Below are 16,764 nucleotides of genomic sequence, written 5' to 3' on the forward strand. Positions count from 1 at the left end.
GCGGAGCGGCTGGGCCCGTGAGCCATGGCCGCTGAGCCTGCGCGTCCGGAGCCTGTGCTCCGCAACGGGAGAGGCCGCGACAGTGAGAGGCCCGCGTACCGCAAAAACAAAAACAAAACAAAACACCACAGGCAGAGAGGTCTATGTAAGAGTGCTCACTGGGGTATCATTTGAAACAAGACGCAAAGCAATGGCTGCTAAATCTACTGTAGACTCCATGGTCACACGAGTTTTGGAGAATGAAGCAGATTCTCACGTACTGACATGGAAAAATTGCCATGATACAGAAAATAAAAGCTGTAGACCACTGTGGGTATGTGATGTCTATGTCCACATAATCCCATGGAAAAACTGGGAAGGATCCATGCCTAGCCTTTCAGCTGTGGAAGAGGGGAAGGTCTGTACATCAATCTTGTATCCTACAAACCTTCCCAAACTTGTTTTTTTCCTTATCTGCAAATGGAGGTAGTCTTCCCTTTTTCCTTTTGGAAAGAGAGATTTTTTCATTTCTTTAACAGAGATTCTCCAACTTGGCTGCCCATCAGCATCACTTGGGAAGCTTTTAAAATCTCACAGCGGCACCCAGATCAATTACATCAGAATCTAAGGGTGAGACCTGGGCATCGGGTTTTTATTTTTTTCAACCCGGGTGATTCCAATGTGCAGTCAAGTTGGGGAAATCACTGCTCTGTAGCAACCTGCACACACCCGCAAAAAGGTGGTGGCAGACTACGGAGACTTGCTTTCTGTTCAATGTCCTTCACGTTAGAAAAATAAATAAATGAAATGAAATTTGAGAAGGAAAAGAGGTTACGGGGGATGGGCACACTCAGGATAAGGCCCGTTATCAGGAAATCCAGTCCCACCCAACAGATCACGGGCAACAGGAAGTAGGGCTGGGGTCTGAACACAGGTTTTCTTCTCGTCAGTAAAGTTATATTCTAATGCCTTATTATTCTAATCCCATTTCAGCAGGGCTTATAGTTGTAATTCCCGTAGTAGTCTAGCAATTCTCTGCTCTTAGGTAAAAGATTAAATGGAATGGGATGGAGAGGAAGAAAAAGAATCCTACGTCTTAACTACCCATAGGGGGCAGTCTCCTCACTTTACACACCACGGACCCAAGGCCACAGACTTACACTGGTGTGCGTGCACGTGTGTGTGTGTAAGGGGGGGAGTTGCTACCAAGACATAAACTACTTCTCAAAATAGCTGGAAGAAATCCCCACCCAACCCCGCTTTGGAAGTAAAGCTGATCACAGGGGTCTGCTCTCCAGCAGGTGTCCCCATCCCACCCCCAAGATCTCAGAAGTTGGCTACACTACAATAAGGCAGAGGCCCAACACAAACCACCAGTCCAGCTTTGGTTCTGCACTCCAGGAGATCCACACCGCGACCCGCACCACTGCCCACCACGTGCCGGGCCTCCCCTGCCACCTCATCTGTTCCGTTCCCAGTCCTAGTTCAGACTGAACGCACAGAACCAGCCGCCTGGGGCCATGACACGTGCTCCCTGCCTGCTGCTCTGTAGCCCAGGGACACCGCTGCCACTTGCCCACCTGACCCTGCCAGCCGAGCTTGGTCCCCAAGAGACTGAGGCTCAAGCCCCCAGATCCACCATCTATAGCCGCCCCCCCCCGCCCCCCAACAGGCTACTCAGCTCATGACAGCTCAGGAAACACTTTCTGCATTTCCGAGCCAGACAAATACCCCGTTGCTGTGCCGAAGGGCCTCAGAGAGGGCGGGTGACACGGCCACCGTGAAGCAGAGTCCCCACCGCACAGGACCCTGAGCGTCCCACCTGGTCTCAGTGCCCACCACTCACCGCAGGGACCAGAGCCGAGGCACCAGGAGCCGCGGCTTCTCCAGAGGTGCAGCAGCGGCCCCTCCTCTCCACGCCCACAGGGACAGGAACTGCCCGACAGGGAGAGCTCCAGGCGCCTGGGAAAAGAGGTATGAGATCCCCAGGCGGAAGGGGAACACAGGGGACTGTGACTAGTCTCAGGAGCCAGCTCCACGGAGAACAGAGCCAGGAGCCGCCGGCATCGGCAGACACCCCACCCAAAGGTGGCGGGTTCAGGAGGCTAGTGGGTTTCACCAAGGGCGCGGCGGCCTGGGGGCACCTCACGGGGAGCCCCACTTCTCACCAGTCAAGGAAGGTCCCTCACTTCCTCGGCCCTTCAACTTCCAAGGGCCCTACCTGAGCCAGTTCACTCAGACAGACTTGTGCATCGGTAAGGCGCCGTTTTCCCTGCTTTACCCGGTCTGATAGGCCTGGACAGGTGGTGCAGGACGCACCCACCTTCCCTGAATCCTGACGGGGCTGCCTTCACGCGCACACACAGCTGCAGCCCTCACGAGGCCCACTGCTACCTTCCTTCTCTGGGCACAGACTCATGCATGAGCTGCTCTCTTTGCCCTCGTTTTGTGTGCATGTGGTTTTTTTTTCTCTCTTTTTTAAACCTGAACCTCTGAAGAGGTTTGTAGTGGCCTTTAACACCGGAGGTCTAACGGCCTTCACACTCACTCACTAATGAAGATGACCTCCTCCCCCAGGGCCTCCCACCCCAGGCACAGGAAAAACCTCGCAGAAGAATGCAGAGCCGGCCCTAGCACTGGTGGGGAGGAGACCTGGCTATTTTGAATCTGGTGGCACTGAATAGCTGCCTGCTTATTTTTAGCAGGTCCATTTGCTGGGAAATAGATGCAGGCTGGCTGGCTGCCCAGTGGTCACACAGAGCTCAAGGCAGGCACGTGCCACAGCCCCACAAGGCTGCAGCATTCACCTGGTCAGTCCAGGTTCTAAAAAGATTTCTTCCTTCTCCCAGAGGAGCAGGCAGCTTCTCAGAACAGCTTACCTCTGGAGAAGCAATGGTCTCACTCCCAAGCGTGATGACCAGTGCAGTCACTGCAGTCTAGAGCCTTCTGCTAAATAAGAAGGCAAATCTCTGGGAGATTTACTAAACAAGAAAACAAGGAGTGTTGGTTCCACTAAATCAATTTGGCTGTGGTTATTGTGGAAAAAGAGCTGCATGTGATTAATGATGGGGGGAAAAAAAAATCGATCCTAAAACAAAGCGCTTAGGGGGGGGCCAAGAGCCTTACAAGTCCAGTGTGGGCTTGGGCCTGGCCAGTGGAGCCAGATCTACTCTGTTATCCGGGTCTTAGTTGCGGCATGCATGCGGGATCTAGTTCCCCGACCAGGGATCGAACCCAGGCCCCCTGCACTGGGAGCGCAGAGTCTTACCAGTGGGCCATCAGGGAAGTCCCTGCTCTGTGTTCTGAGTGGACTTTTATTAAACACGCTCCAAGAAATCTGAACATTTCTTCCATTATTCCAGCGCTACAGATTCACTTTTGCTGAAGACGGTCCCTGGGTGCTCACCAACAGGGGGCGCAAGACAGCCCATCTCTAGAGTGTCCAGCACATCAAATTCTTGCTAAGGGGCTTCCCCTCTTGAAGGGGGCCTTCCAAGGACAGGGAACAGCTACATGACTCAGAACCTAAAGCCTGGCACTTGCTGCCACTGCATTCAGAGAAAAACGGCAGGCTGCTGGCTAGGCCCGTGTCGTCCCCCACCGGCCCCCCACCCCAGAGGAAGGCCACATACACAGAGGTCTTTACAAGACTACAAGGGTGTCTCTGGGTTTGTATAGGATGCACTTACCCAATTCCTCATCAGGCTGAGGTTCCGCACATACAAATATGTTTAAGTCGCTGCAAGAAAACGCCTCTGGCCACCAGAAGCTCAGGATCCGGAGGGAGGAATCTCTGTCTCTCACACACAGACGCACCAAGCTGAGCCTGACTTCAGAAGTGGGCAAAGAGAACACAAGGAGGCTGTGTCTCAAGGAAGGCCGTGATTCCCTTAGGGTGTAACGGTGGGCTAACAGCATAAATGAAGGTTCTAAACCCAAGATGCCTTGGGGGATGGAGGGGGCAGCAGAGCAGAGCAGGATGAGTCCGGGAGCTGGAGCTGAAGAGCTGGCGGGGCCGGACAAAAGGTGTTTGACCTTTACTGTCAGGACAACGGGAAGAAGCCTTGGCAGCTGTGACACGGCCGAAGCAGAGCAGGTCGCAGAGGCAAAGGCCTGAGCCATCCCCGAGGGGTGACTGCAGTCCAGGACTGGTGGCCACTTAAGTCACATGGGGCTCCTGAGCACTGGAAATGTGACCAGTGTGACTGAGGAACTGAATCTTAAATTTTATTTGACGTTAATTTAAATCTAAATAGCCAGCTGGTGGCTACCTAGTGGACAGCGCAGTCCTAGATGGTGTCCCCAAAGACCTGAAGGAAACCCAAGAGCTGGATAAATGCTGCAATGGCCAGCGCCAACCTTGCTGAGCAGAGTTTTGGCCCTGCCCCTGGGGGTGGGGGACGATGGTGAGCTGGGCCACTGACCCTCAGCAGCATGGCTGGGGCCCAGGAATCACGGCGCTGGGGCCATGCCTCAGGTGGTTGGTCTCGCCCAGCCCGTGTTCACAGGGTTGTTACCTTCATCCTTAGGAGGCCTGGATGGGCTGTGACTCATGCTGGCACCCTAAAGATTCCAAATTAGCTCACAGTGGGGACTGTCCCCCCACACGCTCCACTGTGATGGCCCAGCACAGCGGCCAGGGGAGCTAGTGCGGCCAGACCAACCACACTGCCCGTTCTGGGTGGACCAGCTGTCCCACAAAAGTCACGGAACACTTCCAGTCTGCTTTCCGGGAGAAAGGAGGCTTCGCCCGGTAACATCTGGGTGGGAGGACCTGCTCACTGAAGCCTCCTCCAACCAAAGTGGAAACTCGGGGTCCAGTACCTGAGCTCCAGGTAAGAAGAGTCAGAAGCAAAAAATCTCATCTGGACATGTCTCAAATTAAGAGCTCTTCCTCTTCCAGCTCAACTGAAAATTAAACTTCCACTTAGGAAAACTCGAGAAATCAGGGACCCACACAGGGTTAACTGCCCAACCTCTCTCCTCCTCCTCTGACCAAACCCACAGCCATCCAGTCTCACTAGGCTTCAGATGATATGGGAAAATCAGCATCTCCTACAAAGGACTTCCCATTGCTTCCCTTGGGGGTAGAGGGATGTGGTTTTTAAAAACACGAACGACTATGTCACATCCATCCTGCCCCTTATCCCTGGCTCCTGGCAACCTTCTTGCTTTACAAGTGAATTCTGACAGGTTTCTGAGGACAGTGATAGAGCAGGTGCCAGGAAACTGTTCCCAGGCACATGGAGTTCCCACCCACGACCACAGAACACAAGACTGCCCAAAAGGTATGAAGGTGTGCTCTGACAACAAGCTCACCTGAAAGCTAGTAAGGACGGCATGTGCCTTCAGAAGGAATCAGAAAAGATGCTGGTACGAGGCAAAAGACCCTTCCCACCACCACCTCGGGTGGGAAAAGCAAAGAGGTAAGACAATGACTTTCCAAATGGCAGACAGTGCAATATGACCAACTCAGAAATCACATAAAGGCATTAAGGTAATTTCTACTCAACAAATATTTATTGGTACCAACAGAGTACAAAGCTCGGTGGGACACAGACAGGAATCAACAAACGCACTTCCCTCTTTCAAGCCTTTCAATTTCTTTGGGGGCAAAACCCCCCAATGACCTCTTCTCCAGTGGGCCTGGTACTGCCACCCTCTGCCACTGACCAAAAGTCAGCCCAGAAGTCTGCCACAGCCCAGAAAGTCAGGCAAATGTCCTGGCTGGGCCAGGGGGCGGGGGTAGGAATCAGGCTGCCAGACACCCCAAATTAGGATGTCGTAGTGCCCTGGGGTGAGAGACGAAAGGACGTTAGCCTTAATGGCAGTGCCGTGGGAGCCAAGGGGGCTGGGGTGCCCCATTCAGCATGCAGACTTTCATTCTCACCACGACTTGGTACCCAGGTCCAGAGCCCCTCTCATTTCAACTACTCCTGAAGTAAAGCCCGGCCTTTTGCTGGTGTGGCAGAAGGGACCTGGGGGCCTGGTTGTCTTTGCCGTCTTTCCACCAACGCCGCGCCTTCAGCTGCACAGCTCCGACCCCTGCCTTCAAAGGGGCTTGTCCTCGGGCACAGATCAGCGTGCTTCCGGTTGGCTGCCCACCCTCGCACTTTCTCACCAAGACGAGGGAGTAAAACAAGAAAGGAGGGGGCACCAATCCAGGAAGCAACACAAGAGAAGGGGAGAAGGAAGTCCCAGGACGCAGGGGAAGCAGAGCCAGGGGACCGGGGATGCTTCCCAGGAGCGACTCGGAACTGCTGAGTCTGCGGTAAGTTGAAGCCCGAGAGGAGCTTCCCGGCAATCGACCCGCAGTGGCCAAGGCCCAGGGGAGAGTCAGAGAACTGGTGAGACATACAAAGAACACCAAGCTAAGGAAACAAAGGAAATTAACTAGGAGAAGAGAAGGGAGGGGGGAGACAAGCAAGGAAATATGGACTGCAGCCACCATAGCAATATTTAGATCACAACACTGTCATGTGACCAAATGTTGGGCTACCTCTATACTGAGAGGATGAGGGGGGAAAAAGTGTCGGAATGGGCCAAGTCCTTATCTTCCAGAGTAGAAAAACAAAACAGATAATATTTTTAAAAAGGAAGGAAGGAAAAAAAGGAGTAGTATACTATTTAGAAATACAGTCAGCCCTCCCTAGCTATGGATGCAGAACCCAAGGATAGAGACTGTAAGGGATTTGAGCATCCACAGATTTTGGTTATCCGTGGGGGTCCTGGAACAAATGCCCCAGGTGACCAAGAGACAACTGTGTAGAGGTAAATGGCAGGGAGGACGGCTGCCTCTAGAAGAGAACGGGACAGGGTGGGGAAGCACTCCAGGCAAAGGGCTGTTCTTTCAAAGCTTAGCAGAGTCTAAAGTCAAATCTGTCTACAAGCAACGCTTTGATAGAAAATTAATACATTCTTAAGTATTAACTACAATGGATGCTCTACTACCGTACAACTTTATGTTTCTTGTTAACCATCGTAACAAATATGTATTAGTGCCAATTCATCTATGTACAAACTTATACTGCTTTATTTTCCCACAATAACTGATACCAATCTTCCTTCAGAAACCCCCAACTGCCCCGCTGACATACAGTGACACTCAGAAAGAGAACATGCTTACTGACAGCTAGACCCTTTCAGAGACAAGGCGTATGATCTCCCCACCCCGCTGAGGACTCGCCAGCATCAGGCAGCAGAACCCCCCAGGGCTAGCCATTTAATAAAGATTTTAATACCCACAGCGAGCCAGGTTCCACTGGGGTTGGGGGTGGGGAGGTGGGGGAGCCCTCCCGAAGCAAAGGTGGAGGGAGGGGTAGGGAGTCACGTTTCAGATGAGATAATACCGCAAGGAGCCCGGAACCTGCAGCCTCTCTCAACAGATTCAGACAGCTGAGCCCTAGGCATCCCCTGCATGTAATGAATTAACCATACTCCCGTGTATCCAGAATGGTACTAGTTGGGAGAGTTGAGAAAGCCAATCACTTTCTGTGTTGTGTAGATTAAACGAGGAACCCAGGCTGACGAAGGCTGGATAGAGTGTGCCTGGGAGAGGGGAAGCTTTAGACAGAAGGGTCAGGGAAGGTCTCTCCGCAGAGGTGGCAGGAGAGTGAACAGCAAGAAGCAGCTCTGCCAAGATCTTGAGAGGACAGGGAAAGGAGAGGGGGAGAAAGTTCCAGCTGGGAGAAGACGTGCCAGCAACCTAAGGCAGGAACAAGCCTGGCTGACTCAAGAGACAGCAAGAAGGGGAGGCAAAGACGAGGCTGGAGGGCCGCTGCCAGAGAAACTGCTCCCCAACATCCCTGCGCAGAAGCCATACTGAAGGTTAAGAACCTGGAAGACCAGGTTCACCCAACTCCCTCCAGAGAGGGGGACCGACTTGCCCCAAGAGCCAGGGGACTGTAGTTTCTGAATAAACAGAAGTTGACTGCAGCATCCACTCCAGGACAGAGTACCTCTGTGGCTGGTAGCATGGCGGGCACATAGTGGGTGAGCCAACAGAGGTTCGCTCTGAGTTCTCGGCGAATGCATCTGCCAAGAAGCCCTGGGGTCGTTAGCCTTGCAGGACCGCAGCTAAGCCCTCACCCACGGCGCCTCCACACCCTCAAGTGAATCTGTCCCAATAAGGTGGCCCAGCCCCCCCGCCGGGGGCGGGGGTTGCGGATGGAGGACAGAGACAGACAGACAGACACACACACAGCCCCACAGAAGTCCCTGCCACTTCTTTGAATCGGACTTTGCGAAAACAACCTTGTTCTCCAGCCAACATAAACCATAGGCAACAGAGGACCTTATATGGCTCTAAGCTTTCTTAATCAGAAACGAGAGATGGGCTGGAGCTGGCAGCTCCAAGTTAGAGGAAAGGAGGGACAAGAAAGCGGGGAGAATGGAGGGCAGCGAGGAACAGAACTTGTTTGTCAAACCCCTTTTTCGTATCTCTTCGGCCTCAGTGGCTTCCCAGTAAGAATTCCTGCTGAAGGGCATGGGTTTGCTTTCTCTCGTGGTTTTATTTTGGCTTAGGTCAGAGGATGCCAGTTATCAGGCTGCCGCAGATTCATAGTTTTAGAGAGTTTTTAGTGGCCTGTCCTCAGGTTGGGTGACTTCCCATGAAGACAGAACTAATGTGATTTCCTGAGAAATCGGCTGCTGGGCCGTCCTCCCCTAGGACAGCAATCCTGACCTAGGAGTGCGCGCTCACTGGGCTGCCTCAGTCACATGCCTGCCTGGCCCAGGAGGCAGGGGTGGTGGTTCCTTGCCAAAGGTCCAGATAGGAAAGGCAGCCCAGGGACCTCGTAAGCGGCCGCACACACATACACACACCCCAGGACGGTCTCTAGGGTGGCTTTATTCTTCTGCCTCCCCTGATTAGGAGAGGCAGCAGCTCTGGCACCAGGACCTGCCCCGTACACTGAAGCCACATGCACTTGGCCCTCCTAAAGGATACCGCCTGCTAAAAATAGCACGACAGCACATGCTTGGCTGGGCGGGCCTCACCAAAGTCAAAGGACAAAGCAAGGAGGTTAGCCTCAGCATGGCCTCTCCTCACTAAAGACAGAGCTCAACGGCCATCCCGGTGCAGCTCGGGGCAAGCCACTCCTGTCTCTCGGGAGGGTCAGGAAGCGGGGAGGGGCAGGAGATCTGTCTTCCCAGCCAAGGCTGGAGGGAAGAGGGGGGCGTGCAGGGCAGCGTGCCGAGGGCTGGGCTTGAAGGGATCCTGCTGCCTGCTCCAACGGGGGGAGCAAGCCAAGCTACTCTCAGGCGACGGCCTGTTGAGGCCAGTGGATGGTCTCGCAACCCTGTGTGAGGTCTGACAGGTCACACTATTACTATCCAGGGAATGAGTGACTTCAAGGCTGCCTTTTCAACCAGGTGACCAAACTAAGCCAGAGTCTTCAGAGCGGTTTTCCAGGCCCTAAGGCGCGGTTACTACGTAGCCTAGGAGGCCGTCTGCTCTTAGTCACAATCACTACTTGTGCAGGTGTCACTACTTGTGCAGCTCGAAGCCACTGGATGGTTGCATAATTCTGATAGAACACTTGCTTTAAAGAGCCTTAACTTCTGTTTCCTGTAAAATGATAACATCCAAAGAAATGGGATACAAATACCTCCCTCCTAGGGCTGAATGAGGCTGTAATGACCTAACAGCTTGACTCAGTTTGTGGGATTTTATTCTTTTAAAAACCCAGTTTCACTTTCTGGATGAGGATGGAGGGGTAATGGGGCAGTTAACAAGAAACAGCCTCTAAGCATGGAGCTAGAGATACTGAACCCTGATCTAAGCCCCAAGACAGCCCAGTCCTGTGCCCTAGGATCAGCTTACCTTCCTCAGGGCCTCCGTTTCCACACACACAAACTAGAAATTCTTTTTTTAAAAATTAATTTATTTATTTTTGGCTGCATTGGGTCTTGACTGCTGCGCGCAGGCTCTCTCTACTTGCGGCAAGCGGGGGCTACCCTTCATTGCGGTGCGCGGGCTTCTCATTGCGGTGGCTTCTCTGGTTGCGGAGCACGGGCTCTAGGCACGCGGGCTTCAGTAGTTGTGGCATGAGGGCTCAGTAGTTGTGGCTCGCGGGCTCTAGAGTGCAGGCTCAGTAGTTGTGGTGCACGGGCTTAGTTGCTCCTCAGCATGTGGAATCTTCCCGGACCAGGGCTCGAACCCGGTCCCCTGCATTGACAGGCAGATTCTTAACCACTGTGCCACCAGGGAAGTCCACAAACTAGGAATTCTTAACCTCACAGGATTGAGTGAGAATAAAAAGGGAATAACGTGCAAAAACCCTGCTAAATTATCAGGTATACAGTAGGTGCTCAATAAGTGTGTGCTATGCATCTTCTGCTGTCGGGGTCCAAAAAAAGAGTTCACATTATATGCCAGAGGCCAGTCTAGTAGGGTTCAAACTAAGCACACCCAGGACTAGATGAGGGGCATCTGGAAATAAAGCGCACTCCCCAGAGCCGGCTCCACACCAACACTTCGGGATCCGCACTGGGGACCAACTCTCCCGGAGGCCTTCAGTAAAGCCAGGCCTCCTAACACTGAGGTGGACTAGAGGAGCAGAATGAAAATGACGCTTGTCCGCAAGGTGTCTGCAACCTGGTTCAGCAGAGGGCCCGCACTGAGACCTGCAGGAAGTCATCGGGTGAGTGAAGGACCAAATAGCAAGTCTCCTGACGTAACGACTAAGGCCAGTGAGCACAGGCCTTGGAGAACCAGCGAGGACCTTTACACTGATAAACAGGCTCTCAAGCCAAAACGGCTTTCCAAAGGCTTAGTGTCCGGCCCCTTTACTTCACACTCCCATCCCCAGACCCCTCACTACACTCCTTTCTCAAACTGTTTCATAACTGATCACTGCCCTACAAGCTGGCAGACTGGAACTTGTTCTGAACATGCCATGGAGAGAGCTGATAAATAACCTGTCACCAAAGCTGTTGGGTTTGTGGAATATGGAAGACTAAGCCCAGACACATGATGCTTTACAAGGCGAGACTATGAAGCTTTTAGAGTTGGGCAAAGAACTAAGTCCAGTGCTGTCCAACAGAGCTTTATGTGATGATGAGAATGTTCCAGAACCTGCACTGTCCAGTACTGCAGCCACTGGCCACATGAAGCTACTGAGCACTTGAAATGTGACTACTGTCACCAAGGAACTAATTTTTAAATTTTACTTAATGCTTTAAAAAATTTATATTTAACTAGTTACACATAACTAGTAGCTACCCTATAGGACAAGGAAGCTCTAGACCCTCAACCCTAAAGACACACTTAGGAGAATAAAGATATTGTAAAAGATGAAAATATTTAGTACAGTGGCACCTTAGAGTTAAGTGAACTTCAAATGCACCTAAAACAGTGGACTGTCATTTTTTTCTTAGACTTTGGCTTGTACTACCCAGGCACCCCCAGCCCAAACACACCCTGCCTCCCATACACAAGCCTGCAGGCAACTCTACCTCCCAGCAGCCCTAAGGGGCTGACTAACTCCAGGGCTCTTAGGGGCACAATCTGAATGCCTTTGATGTTGACCAACCTTCTTTCACCAGCTGAAGAAACTAAGACCCTGAGGGCCAACAGACCTGCCTGGAACCCCAGCCAGGTTTCAACCCTGAAAGCAGCACCCAGATCTCAGCCTCCACCCCAGCCACAACCCCCAATCCAGGGCTCTTGCTAGCTAAACCCAGGGTGAAACAAGCCTCATCAGCCCTCAGCACTGCATACCTTTACTTCCAGAACTCCTCTGGGGCCCTGCTTTGTTCCTAAGTACATGGGCCTCAGTGAGGACCGGCTAAGTGAAGGCAGCCAGGCTGTACTACCAGATGGGGACAGAATGTTTACTGTCAACTGCTGCAAACTTATCAAACAGAGCTGTAGAAACACTCAGATGGCAAGAACTGGACAGAATGAAGACCACTTAGTAGAACCATTCAGGAGGAGGAAAAGGACACCTCGAAAGTTCCTTATAACTGAAAGCCAGTCCTCAGAATGCTGAATGATAACACACATTCCTTTACTGCAACAATCTGCTCAGAAAGATTAGGTGAAAAGCCCATGGACTTGATGACTCCTTGTCCTTCTCACAAAAGCCCTCTAGAGGACCTAGTTTAAGTCCAAACCCACACTTGTCGGTTTCTCTATCCCTCTATTTGTATTTTTTATTAGCCATTGAAACAATCCCGAATGAACTCTAGCTTCACCCTCCTCAACTGCACTCAGAGGTGTCAGGATTAAAGGAATAGGGAGGCGTTTGCTTGTAACTCACCTCCCAGAGTAACTATCAAGGAAGAGGTGTCCCCTAAATTTTAGTTTCCTTGTCCCCACCAGCTATTTCTCCAGCTATTCTGTCCTACCCGAAACACTGTCACTGTTTTATTTACACGGCCCAAGTTTAAAACTAGGTACGATGCTCTGTGGAAAATGACACACACAATGGGTACTTGATGTTAAATGATCGAAGGTGAATCCTGTGTGAGACATTACACCAGAAAGGGATGTGGAAGAAACAACCTGCCCTAGAAATGAAGGTTTTAGGATTAAAATACATCCCACAAAGATTAGCAACTCAAATAGTATGAAATGATTTCAGTGGGATAAGCGGCCCATAAGGACCCACCACCACCTGCCCAGAGCAGAAGAAAACTCCCTAGAAAGGCAAGCTGAAGGTACTAAGTCACAGCCAAAACTTCCCCACAAGAGCACAGCAGTCCAAACTGCAGAGAAGCCCACTCATTCTAGACTCACAGGGAAGATTAGGAAGGAGGAGCCTGGGGAGAATGGGCTGGAAGGCACCAGCTCACCAGGCACATGGGGTGTTGTAGGCTTGAGCCAGGAGGCTGGCTGGCAAAGTGTGGGGAAGCCAATTTGTTTTCCCCCTCCTCCCAACCAAGTTTCCAGATCAGAGATTGGGGAGTAGGGTACTTTTATTAAAACTCAAGTCACTTAACAGATTCAAGGGAAACTTAAAGTCAGTCTCAGAGACTCTTTAAGAAGGGGGGGAAAAAAAAATCAATGCTTGAGCACCCATCATGTACCAGGAACAGCGCCATGCCCCACAAATATTATCTTAATTTGTCTTTAGGATGAGAGAACACTAAAAAGCCTAAAACTAGCCTTCACCCACAAACGACGGTTATGACCTGGCCTGGGTTCAAAGCCCAAGAATAATTTGGGTTACTAGGTAGAGCAAAACAAATTACTTTAAAATATTGATGCTGAGCAACCTTATACTGGAGACACATCCCCTTGGCACCTGAGCAGCCACTTCCAACACACACCTTCACTGTCATCCTGCAGTGGCCAAGTTTGAGTGTACTTCCTAGAAACAGCTGGGAGGAGGAAATGATATTCACACAAAGGGCTCCAGCTAGACAGTAGACCAGTCTCACTCACAGGCTGGGAGGGGATCAGTTACCTGCAACTTCTGGGCCATCACCTGACAATACATATGACAATAGAGCCTATTTAATCCAGGTAGGCACAAAGGCTTCAAAGATTTGCATACCTGTAGGACCCAGAGAACCTACTCTAGCCTAGGGCCATTCTTCATCCGAGAATATACCCAGGAATTACTACCCAGAACCCACAAAACTAGTTTTGAGGTTCAAGAGGAAAGGTTCAACACAAGTCAGAAAAGCTCCCCCAAAATTACTTCACTTTGTTTCCAGTGCTGAGAAAGTCTTAAATAATCAGCAGGTGAACCACCTGAACTTCAAGAAAAGAGGAATCTGATAAATGGTCAAATCATGCTGCCCTCTCTGCATTTCAAAGATGCTCTGTACCATTAAGAGCAAAGAGGGTAGGTGGTGCTTACTAAGAGCCCAAACTTCTAAATAGAAATTAAAAAAAAGAAAACAAACTAATTTGGGAAGGACTTAGTTACAATAACAGGGTAGCAAGGTAAGGTTACTAGTTGCCAGAATTAATAGCTTCTTGTGAATGGTGTTTCTTGATCAATAATTTCGACAAAGGGGGTGGGGGGCTTGGATAGCAAACCAACCAACAGATATGACTGTACCAAGTGTCCAGCAACCCAGATTTCCCTGCAGGAAATAAATTGAAACACCAAGCAGCCTGAACTTCATAAGGGGAAAGATGGCTAGTTTAACCTAATGGTCCTGCCCACACACCCTACCCGACTTGAGAGGCCTCCTCTCACACCTGGAGTTAAGTGCACCGGGTTTGTGTTAGCAGAGGCCGGCGGGGGGTGGGCAAGAAGGCGCCGGCCAACCTCTGCATCTCCGCGGAGAAGGGAGACCGCGAAACGCCCAGGGCTTCCAAGCAGTCCCAGGTCGATTCGGCACCACCCACCACCAACAGCTCCTATCCGTCTCTTGTGCCTTCCTTGGGAGGAACCGCACCCAAGGGCACAAAATAGTAAAACTGGTGAAAGCCCGCCCGAACACACTTTGATCCGGAACCCCGAAACTAGCGTGGTCCCTCCGTCCGACCCGAGGACCGGAGGTGGGTGCAGGCGGAGCCCGACACGTGACCCACAAGCCCGCGGGCATTAAGTCAGCGGGCACACGGGACAGGGCAGCCTCCGCCTCTCCGACACCCTTTAAGGGGCTGCAAAAGCTAATCCTCTTGAGAGACACCAAGCCTTTTACATCGGGACCCTAACTCGGTTCAAACGGTTTCCCTCCGCCCGCAACAAGGTTCCAATCACGACCTATCTCCTAGCTTATCCTCCCGGTTCTGCAAACCAAGCCCCTTCCCCTGGTTCGCCGCACTGAACTCCCAGGAGCAGAGCTACCAGCTCCGGTTTGCCACTGCCGGCCTCGGTGGGGAGCACCCTCGGGCGAGATAAAGGGGCCCAGAAGTTGGGTGAGGTTCCTGAAGTGACCAATTCATCTCCAATCCCTCAGGAGGGGGAAGGAGTGCCCGCAGGCCTTGGGACACTTCCTCGCCCTTGTGAGCACCTGGCCCTGCCCACAGCCCGCCCGCCGGCGCCTCTCCCGGCTCAGACTGGGTACACACGACCTTTGAAAAGTAAAAGCGTGTGGGGCTGGACGACCTTGGGTGGAACGCACTCAGGTCCGTCTCTCGGAAGAGTGTGCGCGCTCGGGGAAAGTTAAGCCGCAGAGAGATATCCCGGGCGTCGCGCCCTCGCTTCCCGCCCCCGAGAATGGTGACGCGCGTGGGGGACACCGCGCGGCTGCGGAGCGCGGCCCCAGCCAAGCACACACGATTTATCAGCAAGAACCCGGCGGAGAAGGACGAGGGGGCGCGCAGGCGACGAAAGAGGAAGGGCCTGCTTGACAGGAGGCGACGGGCCGGAACCCCTCTGCACGCCCTCAGCGTCGGGAGCCTCGCACCCCGTGAGTCCTGGAGCACGCGACGCACCCTGCACCTGCACCCTAGGCTCACCATCACCCCAACGGCGCCGCCCTCGGGGCCCCGGCAGGTGGTCCCCAGTTCAGCCGCTCCCTGCGGCCCCAACTTACCAGCTCCTCGGCGACCGTCGGGATGCACAGTCCTCGCGCCGCCTCCGCCCCTGGCCCCTCGGCCCCCGCCTCTGCCCCTCTGCCAGGCCGGTCCCGCAGCGTTGCAGTCCGGCCGCTCCCCCACGTGCTCGCCCAGACCCGTGGAACACAGAGACATTAAATACTGAGGACGCGCAGAGACGTGCCCGCTGCGCGACGCAAAGCCCCGCCCCCCGCCCTCGTGCCCCCGCGCCTTCCCGGCTCACCTGCGCGTGCGCGCCGCCGGCCACTCCCGCCAGCGCCTCTGCCAGCTGCGCCAGAGGGGGCGCGGTCTAGAGTGTTCCGCCAACATCCCGCCCCCGCCGCCCGCAGCCGGGCCTTGCTCAGGCTCTCGCGAGATGAGCTGTAATCTCGGCTGGGCTCGGGAGAGAGGCCTGGCTGGAGTCTTCGGAACGCCCCTCGCTCCTCCCCCACCTACGAACCTCGAAGCTCTGGCCCCCCGCAAGGCCTGCGCGAGTTCGCCCGCCTCGGGTGTGGGAGATCTCCAGGGGCCAGTTAGACCATCTGCCTGCCTCTGTATAGAGAGGCCCCTGGAAAAGGCAGAGGGGCAGGTGATGGATGCGCAGGGCTCCTCTTGCCTCCCTTGTCTATGTATACTATATATTATAGGTAGAATATAGATCTATATTATATAGATATATTCAATGTAATTCATCATTACATTGTACGCATGATTTAGTGATATTAATAACTGCACGATAATAACTGCGTAATGGGAGTATGTGGCACCACTCAGATGTGGCATTCTTGTGCATTTTCACAACTTGGTGATGTCAAAGTGAAACGAACTTTCCTCCAAAGGGGGTCGGGTTTTGGAATAATTCCTGCCAAGAGATAGTCATCATGATCTATCAGTGACTCCCTGAGGAAACTTGGCAAAATAAATTGCCCCCAAACAGGTGGACAGGGTGGGGGTTCCAGCTGGCCAGAGACATAGGGACTTTAAGTGAAAAGAGATCATGCTAAGAACTATTACTTGGGAACATGGTTAATCCTAACTAGTTATCACATGCAAATTTAAATGATGATGAGATACCTATTGAGTTTAAGTATAAGTTCATATATGTATATGAATCCCAATTGCATGGTGTGATTAGGGACATGAAGGAAACAATCAGGAAAGAAAGAACAAGAGACCTATTTTAGGTTCTGTGGTTCAAAAAGGCCTAAGGTGAGACTTAAACTGAAACCTACTTGATGAGAAAGAGCTGGCCTTAAAAATTGTACTTGATGGGGCTTCCCTGGTGGCGCAGTGGTTGAGAGTCTGCCTGCCGATGCAGGGGACACGGGTTCGTGCCCCGG

The 16,764-nt window shown here is 52.5% G+C and overlaps 1 protein-coding gene across 5 annotated transcripts in view; it reads right to left on the reverse strand.

Moving 5' to 3' along the window:
* LOC114485587 (A-kinase anchor protein 1, mitochondrial-like) overlaps window positions 1-16,009 on the reverse strand; it is a 22,083-nt gene extending 6,074 nt beyond the window's left edge. The window contains exons 1-2 of one of the 5 annotated variants that reach the window (XM_055083639.1): window positions 15,424-16,004; window positions 9,803-10,147 (exon numbers count right to left, since the gene is read on the reverse strand). The gene's annotated coding sequence lies outside the window, so the exon portion shown is untranslated. Of the gene's footprint in view, window positions 1-1,825; window positions 1,905-2,147; window positions 2,606-3,668; window positions 4,073-9,802; window positions 10,148-15,423 lie in introns of those variants that run through there. The other 4 variants (XM_028487298.2, XM_055083640.1, XM_028487301.2 and 1 more) reach the window with 4 other exon arrangements.
* Window positions 16,010-16,764: the final 755 nt, after the last annotated feature.

Source organism: Physeter macrocephalus, unplaced genomic scaffold (genome assembly GCF_002837175.3).
Source record: "Physeter macrocephalus isolate SW-GA unplaced genomic scaffold, ASM283717v5 random_1727, whole genome shotgun sequence".
Taxonomy (NCBI): domain Eukaryota; kingdom Metazoa; phylum Chordata; class Mammalia; order Artiodactyla; family Physeteridae; genus Physeter; species Physeter macrocephalus.